Source organism: Python bivittatus, unplaced genomic scaffold (genome assembly GCF_059951505.1).
Source record: "Python bivittatus isolate LINGU-HERP-01145 unplaced genomic scaffold, Pbiv_v1 ctg000080_np1212, whole genome shotgun sequence".
NCBI lineage: Eukaryota > Metazoa > Chordata > Lepidosauria > Squamata > Pythonidae > Python > Python bivittatus.
The window spans coordinates 4,688,374-4,711,112 of NW_028277035.1; the positions used below are offsets into that span (position 1 = coordinate 4,688,374).

Below are 22,739 nucleotides of genomic sequence, written 5' to 3' on the forward strand. Positions count from 1 at the left end.
CTATGTTGTTACAGTAGGAGTGGCTGATCAGGGAAGAAAGGAGACATTCCTGGAGATCTGTGTTCCATTTCAGCAATCTTCTGCATGGATATTTGGCACGCATTTGAATGAGATTCACTGCAAAGCCAAACAATTTGCTTAATAACTGAGAATGAAAAGGACTCTTCAACTATAAAGTGCATGATTGCTCTTCCTTATGCTGTTTGTGACTTGATTAGTATTAATAAACAGGTCTTCTATATCCAGCTCTGAAACGATACAGGATGTATTTCTTGTTGTACTACTATTGTTTTTAGATTCATTAAATCTGCAGTGCCACTGTATAAAAAAAATTGTTTAGGGTCACCTGATCTGGTCTGCAAAAATCCCACTGACCACAAGAATGACAACAGGCACTGCCTTTTTGTATTTCTTTGCTGCCATTTAGTTATTGCCAAATTTCTTAAAGCCCAGATCTGGTAGCCCTACAGTACCTTGGAGTACAAAATTGGACCAAAAGGCAGATGGCAAAAGAATGGCAATAAGAGAATTTGTACAGCACTAACTATGTAGCCTCAAATATCATTTATGCCAGTGCAAAAGCCTGAAGGGAAGAAGCAAGGGCATCTGCTGGGGAGGAGTGGTGGTGTGGGTGTCACTATGGGAGCAAATGACAAAATGTGTAACACGATTACACAAATGCTATGGCTTACATACTCACATCAGAAATCAGGACATTTACACAATTGTCTCATCCTGCCTAGTTGAAAGTGAAAAATTGTTTGGAAAACAAACTATATTTTATCATCTCCTCTCTTATGTCCACACTATGATAATTTGAGCCTGGTCATTTGCACCTCTAGTGAGAACTCTGGGTGGATTTGTTCAATGATCCATTGCTTCATTTTCTTTGTTTTCTGTGGTATTCTCAGGAGTCTTCTCCAACACCAAAGTTCAAAGGTGTCAATACTCTTCCCATCTTGCTTCTTCAAAGTCCAACTTTTGCATGTCACAGAGAATACCATTGCTTGCACGACTTTTTAAAATAATTTAAAAATTAATTTTAATAATTGTATTAAACATTTTAAAAAGGAAGATGAAAACTAATGCAAACTAACATGAAGTAAGAAAAAGAAAAAGATGTCAAAGAGAAAACTAAAAGTGCAAGAAAGGAAAAAAAGTGAAAGAAAAATAGAAAAGAAAAAAGATACAAAGAAGTGTCTTCAAATCTTGTTTACAGCACTTGTAAGTACAATTATAAATTTACCTGTCTAAACTTACAACACATCCCTTCTTTCTATAATCTATCCTGTCTAATCATCAAAACCATAAATCATAAGTTCATTTTTTCTGCTTTCTGCAAAAAATCCATAAGGCATTTTCAGTCAGCAATAAATGTAGATATTGTCTTATCTCTAATCAAAGTCAAGTTGGCCATCTCAGCGAGTTCCATCATCTTCACCAATCATTCCTCCATTGTAGGTATTCTGATCTTTGTAGGTATAGATACATCACAGCATTTGAATATACCCAATTTTCATTTAGTGACTGAGTTCCATTCCAGCAACCAGGTCATTAAGCAGAACGATTGCTATGCGAATGTGACTGAGAGAGAGAGAGAGAGACACTGCAAAGATCATTAGTTGCTGCCATCTTATTCAGATAAAAGTTCTCTCGTGCAGCAATACCAGCGTTACTCTCATTTCAGTGTGCATTATCGAGCATATGAAATTTGGTCATAAATGTGTGCATTGGTCAGAAAATGATTTTTAAATTAGTTTATTACCATCATATTTGCAAATGGTCACTAATCAAGGTAGTCACTAAATGAGGAGTGGATGTATCTTTTCCAAGGCCTTCATGGCTGCTTTATCAAGTGCTAATCTGTGGCATATTTCTAGACTGCTTATTCCTTTACTGTTGATGGTTGACCCTAAAAGGCAGAAGCTATCCATCACTTCAATACCTTCTTTGCCAATTCTAAGGCTGGTTGTTCTATCTGTTGTCATTAGTTTGGTCTTCTTTATATTTAATTTTACTCCCATTTTTTTCACTGTGCTATGTTTTAGATCCAAATCACAAAGGCAACATCAGCATAAGAAGTTTTAATTTAGGGATGTCCAGTTGATGCAAGAGTACTTTGGCACACAGCATTATTAAGGTGCAACAAGTTCCTAATTAATTTATAGGCAAACTAACAGTCAATATTTTTAGCTGATATTCTGTGGAGTAATGAGCACTTATGTCAGGAGAACTAAGTTACAGTTTTTAATTTTAGTGAATGCATATGCTACCCAATCCCAAACCTCTGGACAGTGTATAAAAATATTAGAACCATGTAAACTGACTTATAATATTAAAAAACACAACAGGTGGCCACCCTTAGTCACTAGGAATACAGTTCAACTCAGGAAGACTTTACTTTTATTCTATGGTATGAAACAAGCCTAAAATGCGGCAGCCTAAAAGGGATTTCCAGGTAATAAGTGGCTGTCTGTCCCGGAAGTATATCCAGTCTGGCATTGCGGATGGAGCACAGGCGGCTTCTGGTGAAAGGAGTTGGCACACTTGTTTGGGCTTTCATTTCTAAACAATAAATCTCACTACTACTTTTCACAGATATTGCTTTAGCCATGCTGAGGTTTCCTATGCCTAAAGCTGGAGTTATCAACACAAATTATTCTGAGAGCAGTGCCTCCTGTGCTACTCAACAGCGAAGGCTCCGAACAGCTCGTCACGCCATTACTGCACTTCGTTGAAACACAAAGAGCGCGTAACTTAGACGATAAATCAGACGCCACAGAACAAAAGCTTGTCCTCCTAGAAGCAGCGTTAGATCAAACGACCGAGCAAGCAACTTGCACTGCGCTAGGCAACGCTTGCGCGAATGTGCGCAAAAGCAGTCTACTGGGAGCATGCGCAGAAAGAGCTCGTTTCCTCCCTCGGAGCGGGCAGCTTTGCCGTTTCTCAGAGTGCGCAGGCGCACGAGCGACCAGGCGACGGAGCCCCTCCTCCTCTGGCCTGCTAAAGGATAAAGGCGTGCTGGACGTCTGCACTCGCCTTCCTCCTCCTCCTGGAAGCGGTTCCTCCGTCGCCAGCGGCATCACAAGGACGGGGAGCCGACATAAGGCAGGAGAGCTGCTGGCCTTGGCGATAGAAGGTGGGCTCCCGCCTCGCCCACCCTGGCGGGCTTCCCTCGGCTTCTTCCTCGCCGGCTCTTCCGCCGCCTACCCGCTCGCTCGCTCGCTCGCTCCCTCCCGGTTCTCCAGCCGCGCTGTCTGCGGCTGATGGGGCTGAGCATCTGGCGCTCTGGACCTGCTGGCTGGGGGATGGAAGAACATGGCACGTTTGAGTTAGGCATAACTCCAATCCGTCTTCAAATATGTGCTAAATTGTGCTGGTGTTGCATCCCTGGGCTAGGAAATGGTTGCTGTGTGGCTGGGCCTCCCGGGGTCCTGCTTTATACCAGCTAGCCTGACTTTGCCCTAGATTAAGAAAAGGTGGCACGTTCCTTTTAGGGGTCCGCCTTATGCAGTAACAGGTGTGAGCATTTTTACAGGAACCTGATGGTCATGTATGATACTGCATACAGATTTCCTGCCTCTCATGCAGAATACCATACAGGAAAAGATGTGATTACTTTGTGATGTGCAATGTATGAGTTTTCGATGATTGTTGTGGCTTTAATTGCTGTCAGGTTGTTTTTTAAAGTAAAGTATGCAGCACAGGTGCAAGCAACTGATCCTGTGCCTGATCCTTTAAAAATATCTTCCTTTTTCGTGATAAATATTGGAATCCTGCAGAAATGCTTTTATTTTCAGCGGTAGCTAATAAATGTTTCTTATAGGTGCTGAATTTATAAAGAGAAGAAAACGGAAAAATGGCCATTTTGCAGCCACTGTTCCTAGGTAACCATCTTGCCTTTCAAACTTTCCCCAGTGTTCTAGATGTAGTAATGACTAGACAGTATGCTACAGTACACTAGAGTTACAAGTTCAGTACTTGTGTCATACAGTAGGCCTTGGAAGTAAATAAATTAATCCAGATGCACTGTTGCTCATGGATGTGCTGATTCATGATTAAGGACCTTCTGTGTTTTCTTTTTGCCAATAAATGCATATATATATATATATATATATATATATATATATAAGCCAATTTCTAAATAATCCTTTTTTAAAAAAAATTCTTTCATTTTACAGTAATAACAAAGAAAAAACACAAAGGAATAAAACACAAAGATACATACATTATCAAAAAAAAAACCCAATTAAAAAACAAGTGATTAAAAGTAAGTGGAAAAATACAATAGAAAAAAATAATAAAAAATATAAAGTATAATATATTATTACAACAGTAAACAGTTACAATTCTATGTATATATCTAATGCAAATATTATGCAAGTGGATATATATATTTATTTCTGATAAATATTATCAGAATTATATAACTATAATTATATAACTGTCATGCTTTTTGTATAAATGAGTCCCATATTTCATTATACTCGTCCATACAAAGTCTACCTCTATAGGCATCTTTCCAGTGTTGCATTAGCAGTCTTAGCCGTAGTAAGGGCACCAAGAATTTATTTACATTGTCCAGTTGTCAAATTCCATGTACTAAGTATATAATTCAAGAGAATATTATCCTCTGAAAAATTTAGCTTTTGTCGCATAGTCACATTTATGTGGTCCACTCCTTTCTCCCAAAACTTAGTAACTATAGGACATTGTAATAAATAGCCCTTCAAATGGGACTCCTAGCAGTACCATGAATTATTTAGACCATTATGCAGTTAATGGAGGCTGAGTGTCCTTTCTGGCCTTGTAATATCAACCTTTTTCTGCATTTCTGTTGTTCTTCTGTCAGTTCCCAAACAAGTGATATATAACAATATATCTTAGGAAACAAAATTAACATGGAAATAACTTCAGTCAAAAGGAAACCCCTGTAACAAAAGCCACAGTGCTAAAATAACGTTTTTATTAAAGCTTAAGTATACAGTTTAAGTGATATTTCCAGCTTCATTTAGCATTGCTGATTTTTTATCAACAATAGAGGCGTTCACCTCTATCTGATTCACAATCATTTGTCTAAGAGCATTTATAAGTGGGCATAAAACCATAATAATTGGGAAAGCTATTGAATTTAAATTTTTGAAGAAATTTTGTGTGTAGGGAAAATGTAACCCTCCTTATCCCCTGTGTATGAGAATATAATGCACATCTCTGAGAAATGAAATGATATACTAATGTTACACTATATTTTGTATGCTTAGGACTACAGGTTTATGTTATTTATTGCATTTATGTCTCCGAAGATTTCTGTGCAGTTTCTTTAAGGTTTCCCCTAATATTATATCCGCAGTAACCATATGAGATAGGTTGGGTTACAAAGAAATGACTAGCCCAAAATCATCCAATGAACTCTGTGGCCCAGTAAGAGCTTGAACCTGTCTCTCCCACTTCTAAGTCTAATACCTTGACCACCAAGCTATACTTGCTGTATTTTGTACAGTTGAGTTGGACATCAGTTTTGAATTATATATGCACTCCTGTCGTTCTGTAGGTAACAGATTAGTCTGGTTACCTTTGTTTGTGGAGTGCTAAACTAAATGGTCACCTTGGCACAGGGAGCCCTTGTGCTCAGTCTTGGAGCTCTTCTGTAAAGATGGCCAACATTGCCCCAACAAAGTTCTAAATATTTTATTGTCATAAGATCATATTCTGAGTGTGATGAGTGATTGGGCAAAGACTCAGGTTTAAAACTCACAAAATCTCTAGCCAGTGATCCTTTTCAGCTTGAATATTTAAAAGGTGTTGGAAGGATAAAACACAGGAGCAGAGGGAGTGTAACGATCTGCCACCCGCTGATCCCAAATCCAGTAACTGTCCTTGCAACCAATATTGATTCAAAAGAGAGTTCATTTATTGAGAACAAGTGGATAGTTCCAAAGCATTGCTAAGACTGAGCCTGAGTGCACCAAAGTTTTTCTTACTTTTCCCTCCTTCACCCCCCTTACCTCCTGGTCTCCTGATTCCCTTGCTGGTACGACCTTGAGCATACCACCGCCTGTGATAAGGAGCCATCTGCTTCTAACAGTTTCCCATTCCTTCTCCCCCCCCTCCTTTTACAATGGTAGAACCGCAGCATGTAAAAAGCAATTGCTAAACTAGCCAACATAACAATCTACTATTAAATCTTGCAAGGATTCTGACGGAGAAGCACACATTTTCTCCCGAGCACCTTGGAACAGATATATAATAAAAATCTGAGACTAAATTCCAGATTCAGTTCTTAAGTTTAGTCAGATATTTCACTCTGTTTAGCAGGTTTTTTAAATCTGTAAAAGAAGAAGAAATCATCACTATACTTTTAGGATGGAGGTGGGTTATTGTGGAATGTTTATTAACCAAGCATTTTGAATATTAAAAATATTAAACATTTATAGAAATCCCCCACAATGAATGTTATGTTTAATAATCAGAACTGCAAGAGTTTAATTTGCAAGGTGAACATACTGCCATCTGCTTATGGCAACAATTCTCAAGCAATGCCCCAGTGCCCACTTGTATGCAGTAAGATCAGATGTCTAGTGAGATTAGAGATTTTCATCTAGGTTTAAGCATCCATACTCTCACTTTGCCTCATTCCAGTTGCCCTTGCTAGGCTCAATAATTCTGCATCTGGTATAGTTGATGCAATAGTTGCGTTTTAGTAGAACACTTGATCCTTGAAGGAGGTTGGTTCAGTTTTGTTTTATGTCTGACTTTGGTCCAGACTTATACTCTCCCAGTCAAGCCCAGAGAGGGACAGGGTGTGTGTTTAACTTGGGTTTTAAGCATTTTATTGGTATGACAGTAGAAGATTAAGGAAAGATTGACTCCGGATTATATGTGTGAAGTTTCTGAGTTGCTTTTACTGATCATATCTCTTACTTTTTCCAGGTAACCATTTATCGAAGAGCAGTGCTCAAATTCTGCAGCAAGAACTAAATTTTTCTCCGTAGATCAAAGGCTGATGTACACATCTGGTGGAGAGATACACAAATGGTCAACAATTTTGTCATATAGACTATAATAAGTGTTCTAAGCAGACTTTTTCATGCTGAATTTAAAAATGAAGTCACATTTATTTTTCTATCGGGCTTAGTTTTCTTGTGACCCTATTATTCCATTCAATTAATGACAGTACTGTACTGTACTTTAACTATGGTAGTATATTTGTAATAATCAGATTTGTTTACTTTGGAGGGATTAAAAAAAATCCCATTCATGTTATTTCTGCCTAACAAGCACAACAGAGATCACCTCTAAAGTAAGCACATGGTGAAATACCCTGATTTACCATCTGCAGTGATGCCAGTCCCACATAGTAAGAAGTTGCCTGTACCAAAGCCCCTAGAAAATGTGACATTTAATGACAGTGAATCTAATAATGATGGTGTATATGTAGAGCAGAAAAGGAAAACATTAATTCTGACCCAGCCTTTCAGGTTATCTGCTTTTCAAATGAGCCACATTTATTGTCACAAGGGGATCTGAATGATCTCATTCATGATTTGAAGCTGTCTAAGAAGCAGGATGAACTTTAAGATCAAAATGAAAGGGTTGGGATCTTCACCACCATGATACTAAAGTTTGTTTTTTTCTATCTGCCATGATAAATGTAACAATTTCTTCTCCCAAGAAGAAGGACTAGTGTTTTGTAAAGATGTTTGTTCAGTTATATGGAGATTGTTGGCCATGAACACAATGTAAATGAGTGATGCTTATTCTTTGGTTCCTTGAAAGGTCTCTTTCATAATAGAAATACCTTACTGTCTGTATGTTAGCCCCTGCTGCTGACATGAAAGAGTCATAAGAACATGAAACTACTTTTGGAAAAGATTCAGTGTGAAAAATATAAATGGAGTGTCTGTGGAGATCTGAAGGTCATTGCACTTCTGCTTGGCCTGCAGTTTGGATACACAAAGTACCATTGTTTTTTGTGTGAGTGGAAGAGTAGGAAGAGGAAAAACTATTACACTCAAAAAGAATGGCCAAAACATACCTCACCTGTTCTCAAACCTTTTGGGAAATAATAAAGCAGGAAACTCACAAAATACTAGGCTATGGGATGTAACATGCCATTGAAAGTTCAGGACTCTTACCTGGACTTTTTCCCTGACAACCTCAGCACAGTCAGTGATGAACATGGTGAATGATTTCCCTGGGATATTTGAAACATGGAAAAAACCAAGAAAAGTAGAGCCTCAGTATGCTGGCTGACCACTACTGGACCTTTGGGAGAAATGTTCCTGAGGTGAAATCCATCAGATAATTAAACATTCCTTTTTTGATTAACACTTTTGTGCTTTAAATTGTAAATATAGGCTATTATCAAAAGTAAGTTATGAATCATTCAAAAACCTTGCCTGATACAAAAATTCTGAAACATATTTGAATTCAGCATAAAAAATACTATTAAGACTAACCAGTGTTTTTGTGACACACAAAATACTTTTATTCCCCATCCTTTCAGGTTATTCTATGCAACATTGTTAATTTCAAGTGTGATTTTGATTCCATTTCAAGGGAATCCGTATGGGAAAAGCTCGTGGATATAACCATGGATAGATGTTTGATCCTGCTCATCCATAAGTTACATGAAAATACAAGTCTGCATATAAAATGCAGTCCAAGAAGTTAAGCAAGGCTTAAATAAGGAGGCACTTTTTAGTTTTTTGAATAAATTCCTAGTCAAGCATCTCGATTATTTTTTCCAAGCTACCTAACAAGTAGCTGCCAATTCTGCTATATTCTACAGATGTGATAGCTTTATCCTATTTTCAAATTTATCATAGAGCCTTGAAAGCCCTTGCACAATATTTCTGTGATAAGCGCTTCCAGGTCAATTACTGGAAAACAGATTATGCTATTTGCTAAGAGATCTAGAGTAAGCAACCAACAAATTCAGGGTAATTACCTGCGCATAGTTTTTCTGTCTAGAACGAGGGAAGGCACAGGTTAATCATGCTGTACTGACATCTCAAAGGAATGGTGCAGCAATCCTAGGGTTCTTCCTCTCAAAAACTCCCCCCTCCCCCATCAAATTATTTGCAACCAAATGTTTGGTGCAGTTCCTCTTCGGAATTCAGTTCACCCATATTCTAGCTGCACTTTGCTGGAATCAGTTCAGATTCAGATGCCCAGATATAAATACAAATTTATGACTAGAGTCGAGACTCCCTAGGGTGGAGATTTAAGTTGGCTAGTAATTTTCACTTTCCGGTTTAAGCTAAACTTTTGCCCAGAGGGCTTTTGACCCCTTAACAGTCCTTGGCAGTTTACTCAGTTTGGAAGAAAGCCTCATTGTATGCACTTTTGTCATATGGTCTTCCATCGGAAACCTTATTTCAATAAAGCACAGAGTTTTATCTCTTAAACGAGTTACGGATCTAGGATTCAAAATTATTTAAATGTGATGTGGAGCTAGCTAATTATTTCGCTAACTTGGAATTGCATGGGTAACACAGAGCCTTCTCTTGGGCGTAATTTGATGTATGCCATCTGTCTTATTGGAGGTCTGGTTTAATAGGATTCTCTTTGAGATAAACAGACCCATGCAGGTCTGATGCACTCAGAACACTAGCCACGCCTGCCTGTATTGTGAGTATTACAGAGACCTGCAGAGTAAGTTATTTTCACCTTTTCTACAAATGTTCCTGGTCATCTAGGCTATTACTGTATCTCCTCTCTATCAGGCACCAAAGCAATAAATACATTGTAGGCAAATTCTAACCAGCAGCATGCAAATTGTTGGTTTTTGACCATAATAATAAAACATTTTCCATTGTCATACAGAGTAGCTTAATTAGACTGATTTTTGAGGTTTTATAGGATATGAGTTTTGAATGCCTTTCAAAAGTATTGTAGAACCATTACTTTTTTAACTTATTAAAGGGATACCAAAATGTTTCTGTCTAAGTTTTGACTAAGTAAGTACCAGATGTGAAATTTGGATTTTATATCTTCCAGTAGTCTCTAATGTGGCATCAGCTCCTCAAATGTTACATAGCAATATATCTTGCTACCACTAGGTGGGGAATAAAGTACTCTGAATGACCTCCTGCTTTTTCTCTAGAATCTTTTCTGGTGAAAACAAAATTGCCGTAATTGCATTCCAAGAATTGTTACCCTAATTGATTACATAAGGGAACTGTCTGAACAACAGAAGAAACACAAGTGTGATGCTTTAGCAAGCCATTTCAGGAAGTTTGAAGAACCGGTTCTTTTGGAAAATTCCATCAGGGTACTTGGAACAAATTGCATGCTTTATATAAGCAAGAACATTGGGCATCTACATAAAACATTTAATTCAACTCTTTCTGAAATAAAAAGTGCTGGTGGGCAGAAATAGGAGAGATGTATTATAAGTGGAGGAGATACATAAGAGTTGCTGCTAAATCTAGAAACATGAAAGCTTAGCTTTTTAAGATTAAAGAACCTCTAATTTCAGGCATGGAATATTCAGAGCTCTTTTCGCTGACTGACATTAAAAACATTCCTTTTGTTCCCACATAAATGCTAAAGTGTTACATTTCTTATTTATCCTAATTTAATATTCTGAAAAAGCAAGTTTGCATATTTGTCTAAAGAAATATAAAATGAGAAGAATGGATAAAGAAATGTGGATCCTGCAGAATACTACCAAAATTGACATTGTTGAATATTTTCAAGATCAGTCAAATAGGGAAATCTAGATCTGTCTTTTTTATTATCCATTGTGTTCAGGTGCCCATGAGTTTGGGAACTCTTTTTACCAGCCTTAAGTTGGTCACTTGAGTTGTTTTGTTTTGTTTTGTTTTTTGCAATATTGCTGCCTTATGGCCCATATCATACATGGTGAACCCCCACGTGCTCTTATTAACATGTGACCTTAATGCAGGAATAGGACATGTTATCAGCTTGGGGACTACATTCCAATTTGAAAACAATTTTGGGGTGGTAAGAGGAAGTTGAAAGGCAATCTCTTTTCTTACAGGAAGTCATATGCCTGATATGAGAACTGCAAAATTAATTGGTAAGGATTGATAATCCTTATGTTCTATCAGTAAGATCTTAATGGCTCTAAATGTTGGTTAATGACATTGTGTTCCCAAGCATTCATAATTAAGCATCTGGAGGGTTATTTTATATAATTCTTTCATGTTTATGGTATAACTTTGGGATTGATTGCAATTTGCTTAAAGTATTCATTTTCCCTTCTTGAAAATCAATGCTGGGTGTTTAGATGTATTATACAAAGAAATCTGTTCCTTAGAGTCATCACCTACCACTACTACAGGATTCCCTAAAGGAGAGGTGTAGGGAGCTGGCTTCCTAGTTCTGCTAGACAATGTGAATCCTTCCAGGTTGGCATAAAAAAGGGGGGAGGGGCACTTAAAAGAGCAAAGGCAACAACGTCTTGGTTTTGTTGTCTCTTGAATGCTCACCTTATCTGATTCAAATCAGCCCTGGCTGTATGGAGCATCTTTCAAATGCCCAAGTGAAGCAAACAGCATCTTCTTTGCTGTAGTATTTTGCAGAACAATAACATGCAGATTAGTTTTAAGAATTTATCTGGCTGACAACAACTTTCTGGGTGTTTCCTTAGTAAAGACATCTTTTAAAATACATTCTTTATGTAAGTTGTGTTGCTACAGCAAGTTAAAATACGTTCATATAAGTTTTTCTGAAATATCTTCCAATTTAGTATTTCTCAGCCATTCCTTCTTTTCAAAAAATCTGGATCCTACTAAGATAAAAACAAAAGGGCCATAGTTTATAGGCATTCTGTTAGGCTTATCACTTATACTGTAGTAAAATTTTTAAAAATGCATTGATACTGTCCACAATACTTTCTGTAATTAAAATAGAATTGTGACTGAAGCAATTTTTGCTGCTGTAGGAATGATCCTTTTCTAAGCCCAAATCAAAACAAACATAGATAGACATTATTAAAGTGAGCTAACCAGTGCAAAGCACTATTTTATTTTGGCTCCTAAGCCAAAACCTTTCAGTAGCTGTTCCTGTCCTGGACTTCAGTAAATGTTCTGCCAATATATAAACGTAATAAATGAAAATGCTCAATTCCTTTGCACTGGAGACCACTTGCTCTTACCCCTCATATATTTCTCAATTTAGAGGGAATTTGTGCCCTACCTAGAATTATTTGGCATACCATTAGTTGAGAATCACTGTCTAAATCAAGGATTACTCTTAATGTCAAGGTTGAGATGTATTTTATATACAGGAACCAACAAATGCCACTTAAAGAAGAAAAATCCTTGAGCTGTGTTGATACTGCTTAGAATTCAGCTAGTTATATTAATATAGCATACTGTATTCTCACTTGCCAAGTAATGCCTCTGTTGGCCTCATGAAAAAAGCATGAAGTAGACTTTTCTGGACTGGCTTATGCTATAAATATGTAATTTAGAAAACCATAGGGGACTGATGAAGGAATGCAAAGAAAATCACTTTTCACTCATTGGAGTGTACAAAGGGCTAGTTTCTTTCCAACTGTGGAGTGGCTTTAAAAATCAACTTCAAAGTTTGCAATGCAATAAGACAAACCTGGATGATTCTCAGTAAAACTGGACTGAGTCTATGGCTGTATGAAGGCAAGCAGGATTTATAAGAAGCCACCAAAATCAGGATCACCACTAGCTTTTGTATTCAATCTGACAGGCTAGCAAGTCAACTTCAAATAATAGGAAATGGGTTGTCAGTGGCTCTTCACAAAATTTGGGGGAGTTCCTTTAGTTGTCTAATAATGTTCTGGCACCCAATGGTTAGTTGGTTACTGCTAGGTTATTTTAGGATTCAAGGCAATAAGCATACTCAGAGCAAAGAGTCCAGAAGTTTATATGGTAATACAAATTAAAGAGAATGTATAAAGTGTCCTTTTGTAGACACGATCTCCGAAAGAGACTGCGGGTGGACCCCTTTTTGTGCCAGCTGGAAGTAGACCTTCCCAGTTAGGTCTACATTGAAATTTCCATCCCAGTCTGACTTTTCTTGGCTTAAATACTTTTTCATAAGTGAAGGAGGGTGATCTGATTTAGCATCTGGAGATGCCTGCCCAGAACATTCCTGGGGATATGTCTTTTCTTGGCATCCATCAACTCTTCCTCCCTTTTGGAGGGTTATATATCTGTCCATTACAGTAATAAAGTTGAGATAAATAGCATAAGTCTAGGACAGCAGAACCATGTCAGTATAAGAGACGGTGATTAGAGAGTAATCAAAAATGCAGAGTGCAAAAGCAAGCAAGTAATGCAGTATTGGGTGATACTGGTTAATATGGAGTTTATGTAAGTTACACCACCACACCTAACCATTTTTTCTGCATGAACGCTCCAAACACTAAAGCTGTAGGCACTTTCATATTTTAAAATACCAACACTGAAATGCCCTGTATCTCTGCCTTACACATTAGGAGGTGCTATTCTTTCAGAAGGGGCTACTCTGCCTACAAATTTCAACCTATTCTGTTAAAAAAAATTTACAGAAAATTTACAGTTTCCCCATGCTCAATGAGAAATAACTTCCTCTTGGACTTGCCAACCTTTGATTGATTACAGTGTCATTCTGTTTTCCAAAGCTCTGTGTTGGGCACAACCCAATCTTGCGGGCAGTGCACCTTATTATGGGGGAAGACTAAAACTTGCTATTCAATCTTGATGATCTGCTGCAGTGAAGGAAATAAAAGTAAGCATCTATTAGAAGCTTTAGCTGAAAATTTAGGGCACCAGTCATGTGACCTGGCTTATCATTCTTGTTCCTTAAAACTGGATTAACCCACTCTGCAAAAAGTTATAACACAAGGGAACCTCTTAGGGGGTTATTCTCAGGGATTTAACTGTAAATTTCCTCTTGATGGAATGACCCTTAAAGGTCCATTGTGAGTAAGTAAAAAATTGTTTTAACATCCTGTCTCAGGAATGTCTAGATGGCCATACTTCAATATAATCTTGGGACCTAAAAAGGAATCATTTTGAAATACATCTATTTGCCTCATTCTGTTAAACCTTGCAATTCATAGGAGTCATATGTCTGTATTTTTGTGGGACTTTCACATCCTTAAGTCGTTTCCTAAGATTGCCAGAGCAGGGATTTGTGGGGAATAAAAGCAGAGATTGAGTGTAGACTACTATTTGCTTGGTTATCTTGATTAAACTGAGAAACAAGGAAAGAAACAGCTCCATAGTAATAAAAGGGGAAACTTCCGAGAGACTGTGGGGAATGTTAGGCCTATGTTGCACCCATACACTCATCTGAGTCTGTGCTTTCACACCACAGTTTGTGTGTGTAAAGGGATATGAGTAAAACAAGCCAGCTTTGTATTATAAATCTTTTTCAGTTAGCAATATACAGTAATGGGGTCCCCTCATCATGTGATCATATTGTAGACTGGTCATCCTCTGTTAGTCCCTATAATTTTGATAATGGCTACAGTTCTTCTCAAGAACAGATCTCAAGTGCTGTTATCTCTGAAATTTGTGTAGTAAGTCACTACATTGTAATGAAATTTGCAAAATGCTTTAAGATATAGAGATAAAACAAGTCAAATAAAGTTTAAAGAAATAATAAATATAGTATGTGTTTTTGTGGACCAGAGTCAGATTCATTGGACAAAAGAGACTCTATTAAAAAATCCTATCCTGCATAAAATTTAATTTACAAGCCAAATCTTGCAGCAATAGATTAATATGCCTTGTGAAAAGATTCTTACATATAAGACTCTCTTAAGAGTCTTCTCCAGCACCACAGTTCAAAGGCATCAATTCTTCGGCGCTCAGCCTTCTTTATGGTCCAGCTCTCACAGCCATACATTACTACTGGAAAAACCATAGCTTTGACTATGCAGATCTTTGTCGGCAAGGTGACGTCTCTGCTTTTTAATATGCTATCTAGGCTTGCCATAGCTTTCCTCCCAAGGAGCAAGCGTCTTTTAATTTCATGGCTGCAGTCTCCGTCTGCGGTGATCTTGGAGCCCAAATAAATGAAGTCTGTTACTGCTTCCATTTCTACCCCTTCTATTTGCCAGGAATTAATGGGTCCAGATGCCATGATCTTAGTTTTTTTAATGTTGAGTTTCAAGCCAGCTTTTGCACTCTCCTCTTTCACCCTCATCAAGAGGCTCTTTAGTTCTTCTTCACTTTCTGCCATGAGGGTGGTATCGTCTGCATATCTGAAGTTGTTGATGATTCTCCCTGCAATCTTAATTCCGGCTTGTGATTCTTCCAGCCTGGCATTTCTCATGATGTACTCTTCATATAGGTTAAATAAGCAGGGTGACAGTATACAGCCTTGTCGTACACCTTTCCCTATTTTGAACCAATCGGTTGTTCCATGACCGGTTCTAACTGTTGCTTCTTGGCCCGCATACAGATTTCTCAGGAGACAGGTAAGGTGCTCTGGTACTCCCATCTCTTTAAGAACTTGCCACAGTTTGTTGTGATCCACACAATCAAAGGCTTTTGCATAGTCAATGAAGCAGAAGTAGATATTTTTCTGGAACTCTCGTGCTTTCTCCATGATCCAGCAAATGTTGGCGATTTGATCTCTAGTTCCTCTGCCTCTTCGAAACCCAGCTTGTACATCCGGTAGCTCTCGGTTCATGTATTGCTGAAGCCTAGCTTGTAGGATTTTGAGCATAACCTTGCTAGCATGTGAAATGAGTGCAATTGTGCGATAGTTTGAGCATTCTTTGGCGTTGCCCTTCTTTGGAATTGGAACATAAACTGACCTTTTCCAATCCCGTGGCCACTGTTGCGTTTTCCAAACTTGCTGGCATATTGAGTGCAGCACTTTAACACCATCATCTTTTAGTATTTTAAATAACTCAGCTGGAATACTGTCATCTCCACTAGCTTTGTTGTTAGCAATGCTTCCTAAGGCCCACTTGACTTCACTCTCTAGGATGTCTGGCTCAAGGTCAGCGATCACACCAGCGTGGACATCAGGGACATTAAGATCTTTCTTGTATAGTTCTTCTGTGTATTCTTGCCACCTCTTCTTAATCTCTTCTGCTTCTGTTAGGTCCCTGCCGTTTTTTTCCTTTATCATGCCCATCTTTGCACTAAACGTTCCTTTCATATCTCCAATTTTCTTGAAGAGATCTCTAGTCTTCCCCATTCTATTGTTTTCCTCGATTTCTTTGCATTGTTCATTTAAGAAGGCCTTCTTATCTCTCCTTGCTATTCTCTGGAAATCTGCATTCAGTTGCTTATATCTTTCCCTTTCACCCTTGCTTTTCACATTCCTTCTTTCCACAGCTATTTGTAAAGCCTCATCAGACAGCCATTTTGCTTTCTTGCATTTCTTTTTCTTTGGGATGGTTTTAGTTGGTGCCTCCTGTACAATATTACGGACCTCCATCCATAGTTCTTCAGGCACTCTGTCTACCAAATCTAATCCTCTAAATCTATTCATCACCTTCACTGTGTACTCACAAGGAATATGATCTAAGTCATACCTGAGTGGTCTAGTGGTTTTCCCTACATTCTTCAATTTAAGCCTAAATTTTGCAGTAAGAAGCTCATGATCTGAGCCACAGTCAGCTCCTGGTCTTGTTTTTGCTGTCTGTATAGAGCTTCTCCATCTTTGGCTGCAAAGTATATAATCAATCTGGTTTCGGTATTGACCATCTGGTGATGTCCATGTGTAGAGTCGTCTCTTGTGTTGTTGGAAAAGAGTGTTTGCTATGACTAGCTTGTTCTCTTGACAGAACTCTATTAGCCTTTGCCCTGCTTCATTTTGTACTCCAAGGCCAAACTTGCCTGTTATTCCGATTACTCCTTGACTTCCTACTTTAGCATTCCAATCCCCTATGATGAAAAGGACATCTTTTTGGTGCTAGTTCTAGAAGGTGTTGTAGGTCTTCATAGAAGCGGTCAACTTCAGCTTCTTCAGCATCAGTGGTTGGGGCATAGACTTGGATGACTGTGATATTGAATGGTTTGCCTTGGATACGCACTGAGATCATTCTGTCGTTTTTGAGGTTGTACCCCATTACTGCCTTTCCCACTCTCTTATTCACTATGAGTGCAACTCCATTTCTTCTAAGGGTTTCTTGCCCACAGTAGTAGATATAATGGTCACCCGAATTAAATTCACCCATTCCCGTCCATTTCAGTTCGCTGATTCCCAAGATGTCGACGTTCAATCTTGTCATCTCATGTTTGACCACATCCAGCTTGCCTTGGTTCATAGATCTTACATTCCAGGTACCTATACAATATTGTTCTTTACAGCATCGGACCTTCTTTTCGCTTCCAGATACATCCATAGCTGAACGTCCTTTCGGCTTTGGCCCAGCCGCTTCACTCTTTCTGGAGCTACTTGGAAATGCCCTCCGCTCTTCCCCAGTAGCATATTGGACACCTTCCGACCTGAGGGGCTCATCTTCCGGCGTCATATCTTTTAGCCTTTTAACATTGTCCATGGGGTTTTCTTGGCAAGGATACTGGAGTGGGTTGCCATTTCCTTCTCCAGTGGACCACATTTTGTCAGAACTCTCTGTCATGACCTGTCCGTCTTGGGTGGCCCTGCACGGTATAGCTCATGGCTTCACTGAGTTACGCAAGCCCCTTCGCCATGACAAGGCAGTGATCCATGAAGGGGCAATAGTAGATAAGGTGTACCAAATATGCTGCTGTCAAGATACCCCATATGGTAAAGTTTTTCAGATATGCCTCATGGTAAATATCTAAATCTGAACTTTTAGAGTATCTTTTCTGCCTTAAAATGGACACTGCTTGAATTAAAAACAAGGGAAAGAGCATCCCCCAAATAATATAAAAGAAAAAGAAAAAGTGAAAAGCTTTAGAAATATATAAAGGAATGCACTGGCAGGGATTCCCTCACCATGTCCTCCAGTAAGCCAAGGGTCATATCCTCCTTCACTCATGTTGGATAGGACCAGACTGGCACTCTGGAATGCTGCCCTTAGTTTCCCTGTTTAGTGCAATGTTTTGCAACTGTGCAAAGGACCATCCTGCTCTGTGTCCCTCCTGCTCATGCATCACAGATTGGAGTCTGAACTTGCTAGTCCCCTATCTCCCCCAGACCATGGTGCCCCTCCAGTTACAATTTCTTCTTCTCATCCTCTCTCCAGTAGTTCTCTAGATTTCAATCTTCTCTTCTGTGGCAGTGGCTTTTTCTCCCAGACCTGCAGTAGTCTTGGTGAAGGTTCTCCCACTTGCCCACTTCCTTTGTGTTTCCTGACCAGGCTGGATGGCTTCAATAGAATTTGTCACTCGACTTCACAGGATTGTATTATGGCTTGTAGTAACTATGCAGCCGCTACAGAAGGGTCAAATATACGGGTCCCTCTTGTTAATTACAGAGGTTCCATTCCAGTGTAAAATCACAGATAAGGAAATCACAGATGATGAGGCCTTGAGTCTATGGGAATTGGAGGGGTTAGGTTTGGAAGTCTGTTGTTGTCTTCTTCCTCCCACAAACACTTCTTCTCCTATAGCGGTAATCTGACAATTATTTTTCCTTCTCATTTGGCCATGGTGGATCTCAATGGTCATGGAACCCCATGTAGTTTCTTCCTGGCATCTGGGCTTCCACCAGCACCATAGGGCTGATTCTGGTCCTTGTGGCTCTTTTATGATTTAGGTGAAGGGGATTCTCAGTTCTGTCCCAACACTGAGATTGTGGAAGAGCTGTGTGGAATAAATAAGCCAGTGTGAGACATGTGATGCAAGTGGGGTGATTTTCTCCATCCCTAGCTGAATGAGTTGCTCTGAAGGCCAGCTGCCATGAGGAAGCCATGGGAAACCTTGCAGCTGGGCTGACCCAGTGAGGAGAAAAAGGAGCAAATATAGGTAGATTGCGCTGACAATGTTGTTATTTTGCACATATATAAAGTAACAAGGAAAGTCAGAACTATAAATTACATGTATACTGAGGTTTAGTTTCTATTTATCAAGCATGGATACATAAAATCACAGACAACATGACCACAAATAACCAGGGCCATCTGGGTGTTTCCTTTCTAAGTTGACAGCTAGATATATAAAGATAGATAGATGATAGATAGATAGATAGATAGATAGATAGATAGATAGATAGATAGATAGATAGATAGATAGATAGATAGATAGATAGATAACCTGGGTGCTTTCTCAGCTGCATTTTTAAAGACCTGATTTGTAAACTGCTCCCAAGACTCAAAATGTGTTGATGAGCAACGAGGCTTCAATATGGTGCAGTCTTTGTTTTGCTCCTTTTTAAAAGATCTATATCCCTTTTATATAATCATAAAATCTCAAAGGAGCTGGCAAAAGTTGAAAAAGTACTATAAAAATCATACATAGAAAATTTGAAACCAATCTTTGTGCTATCAAAGAGAGCAAGAATGATACGTGGCGCATTACTAGACTACAATCTTAGATCATTTTCATTGACTAAAAGCCCTCACAGAAGGGCTGAGTCTTTACCAGATTAAATTGTTAAAAATTATGCAAATAGTTACATGGAATGTGTGATATGAATACAAATGGGAGAACTTGGCCACAACTTCACGGCAACATTTACATATTTCTTGTTGTCTGCCTAACCTGTATACATCTGTATTGCCTCCCACCCCCACCCATTTCTTCTTTCTGAGAGAAAATGCTCTCATAGGACTAGCAAGTAACCTTCTTCTTTAAAGATTAACCAGAAGGAAAAAAAGAAAAAGAAAAGAAATGCAGCTTTGAAGATGAACTAAACTATGTTTGTTTTACTAAGGCAGAACATTTGTTAGTTTTCCAGTACCAAGATTTTTCCTGAATGAATAAGAATAGGAATTTCATATGAAATGCTTAACATCCCTAAAGCAATGATTTTATCTTGCTGGATCAACAACATGTGTTGACTGAACATGCAGGGGGGAAAGCCCATTTGGCCTGGGGAATTTGCCTCTATTTTTGTAATCCCCTCGTACTAAAAAAGCAACTTTCAGCCATAAATAAATAAATGAACGAACAAATAGCACATACCCAAAATAAGCTAAGGAACCATAAGCCCATCCCTCTTAGTACTGGTTATCTGCTCCAGATATTAGTTTCTGTAGCTACACTGCAATGGGCAAAGACACACCTTCCCCCCAACCCCAACACCCTTCCACTGTCACAAACCCACATACTGTACATTCCTACAGTATTCCTGAGAAATGTACCTGGGTTGCAACAAAAGCATTTTAACACATCAAGGTTTAAGAATGTTAAATCACGTTTCTATGGATTATTTCTTTTTAGTGAAATATGGAGGAGCTACAGCTATTTTGTTTCAGATTTAATGGTTCCTGTTTAGGGTTGGCTTGCAAGGAGAGGAACAAGATTTTCCCAACTTTGACCCTGATTGGCTTACCACAAGAAGTTTGGTTCTAAAATGATTCCTTTATTCCTTGTCAGATCTGGAGTTAGAATTTGGTGCAGCAATTAAAGTATGGGACTAGATCCAGAAAGACCCAATTCAAATCTACCTGAACAGGATTATCCCACACCATTTTGGCAAAGCAGGCAGGAAGGTCATATGCTGTCCCCATGGCCCTCACTTGGGTCAAAACCCTGATAATTCTTAGTTCTGCCATATTTTCTCTTCTACTCTTCTCATGGTATGACTCTGCTACTTAATAATGGGGAAGTAATGCTAAACAAGGCTTGTTTAAAAAATTCAAGTAAATTTCAAATGACTGAAGAACAAACATAACTTTGGTTGTCTGCATAGTAAACACTGGCATTTTTATCTGTTTAAATAACCATGGAGGTGCTTTCCATGCCACTTTAATCTGAACTGCTTCCTGAATTACCAGCCTGGGCCAGCTCATGTTCTCTTGAGATAGCCGGAAGGCCAACCAGCTTTTCCTGTGTCATTGTGGTATAGAGATGTGCTTTTATTAACTACAGTTTAGGGAAACTGCTTTCTCCACTGGCAACAGGAAGCTTTAGGAGTACATGCAGAGCAAGAAAAGCATTGAAAAAAAGATGGTCCAGGTGGACTTGCTTTTCCAAATTTGAAATTATATTGCCCTGCAAGTTGTTTGTCATGGATAACTGAATGGATAAAATCCCCATATAGCAGGAGGAGCCAGCCTAGCTAATGGACTTCACAAGTATTTATGGTACCAGGATAGAAAAGAAGGTAGCAATTTGAAAGGACATATTATAAGACAAAGCTTAATAAAAACATGGAATTTTACAAAAATAATAGTAAGTCCAGCAACTTTACCTCAAGCCTAACCCTCATATTTTTATTCTGGAGGTAATTATTGCAAGAAAAGTGTAATTATGTATGTAGATATGGTGCATGCTAATGAACCTAATACATCTCTAGATATTAAAAACAATGTATTAGGGAAAGAAAACTATAGGAAAAGCAAGGGAAAGCAACAGTCAGAATTTCAAGTAAAATGAGTGCAGCTGAAAGTTATAGTTAGTGAGATCTTGGGTTTCAGAACATGTTCAGTGTTCATTACTGAGAGGGTATTTCAAGAGAGATCATTTCAAGGCCCTCTTGATTACATGATTCGGCAAATACTTTTTCTCACTGCTCTTCCTTCCTTTCATTGAGTAATATCCTCACAGTATTATAGAATTCTTAAGTGAAAGTCAGCCTTTTTGGGGAGAGGTTGTTTTGTCCAATAAGTGATGTCATAGATCTAACCAACAAATCAGAAAATTCTCTGGCATACGAATTTACCTTCCTAATAACTCTATGATTGAACGATCAAGTGCCTGCAAATTTTCACCAATTATGCCTTTGTATAAAAAGTATTATATGGGAGAAACTTTTTGGAGCATCAGATATGAATGCTGCCTATTCAGCCTTCTAAGGGTCAACTTACCAGGTATTTTAGTGTGCACTGTTTGCATACCAAAAATGGGGTTTGTCATATTGGAAAAGAGGGAAATTAACAAGATTCCATCTCATTCTCACAGTCCTGCTTAAAGCACTTCTTTCTTGTTGCTTGTGGCAACAGTGAAACAGGAAGTCTGAGTACAGTCAAAGGGAGAACAGGGAAATGAGTTTGTATCTATGTATTTGTGACTCTTGACCCAACACCTGTTGCAATCCTCCGGGCTGAAAAATACAATTATTCTGGCGTGCACCAATTTTGGGGAAGGCTGCTATAGAATTTAATGAAAATTATTTTATTCATTTCAAATAGTTTAAATAATATTGTATTGTTATAGGAATGAGAGATCAAATTATATGGGAATGATTGTTCCCTTCTCATCTACCACCAAAGGTTAGGAATGGATATTGGATTTAAAGCACTCAAGAGGTCTCCTGGTTTGAAATTTTTTTAGTTAGCATGCTTTTTAAAAATATGTGGATAGATAGCTATTTGTAGTGGAATGTGTGCTTAGCAAGATAAACCTTTTGATGGGAAATTAGGTCATGTCTCTATTAAGTGGGCACACCATCAGTTCAACTGCCTGTTGTTATGTTACTCTCTGGAATAGGAAGTTTCCCTTTTGTAACTGGTGGCATGCTTTGCCTTTGTTTGAATTTCTAGAGACTTTGGAACCTTCATGTCCCCTCTTTTTGACTTAGCCAATTGAAACAGCTCTTAAGAAAGTTTTGTAGCGTGATACAATAATAAGATGAAGTGAAACATGGAGGTAAGGTCTGAACTGTAAGCCAAATAGTCTCCAGTACAATATGAGAACTTCTGGCCTAGGAGTCAAATGTAGCCTATCCAGTGGACTCCTTCTCCCAAAGCA

The 22,739-nt window shown here is 38.5% G+C and overlaps 1 long non-coding RNA gene and 1 other non-coding gene across 2 annotated transcripts; both read left to right on the forward strand.

Moving 5' to 3' along the window:
* Positions 1-2,951: 2,951 nt before the first annotated feature.
* Positions 2,952-10,550, forward strand: LOC112541876 (uncharacterized). The gene is made up of 3 exons (XR_003085826.2): positions 2,952-3,139; positions 3,827-3,887; positions 6,931-10,550. It is a non-coding gene; the product is annotated as an uncharacterized LOC112541876 (long non-coding RNA).
* Positions 3,391-3,573, forward strand: LOC112541877 (small Cajal body-specific RNA 16). Its single transcript, XR_003085829.1, has one exon.
* Positions 10,551-22,739: the final 12,189 nt, after the last annotated feature.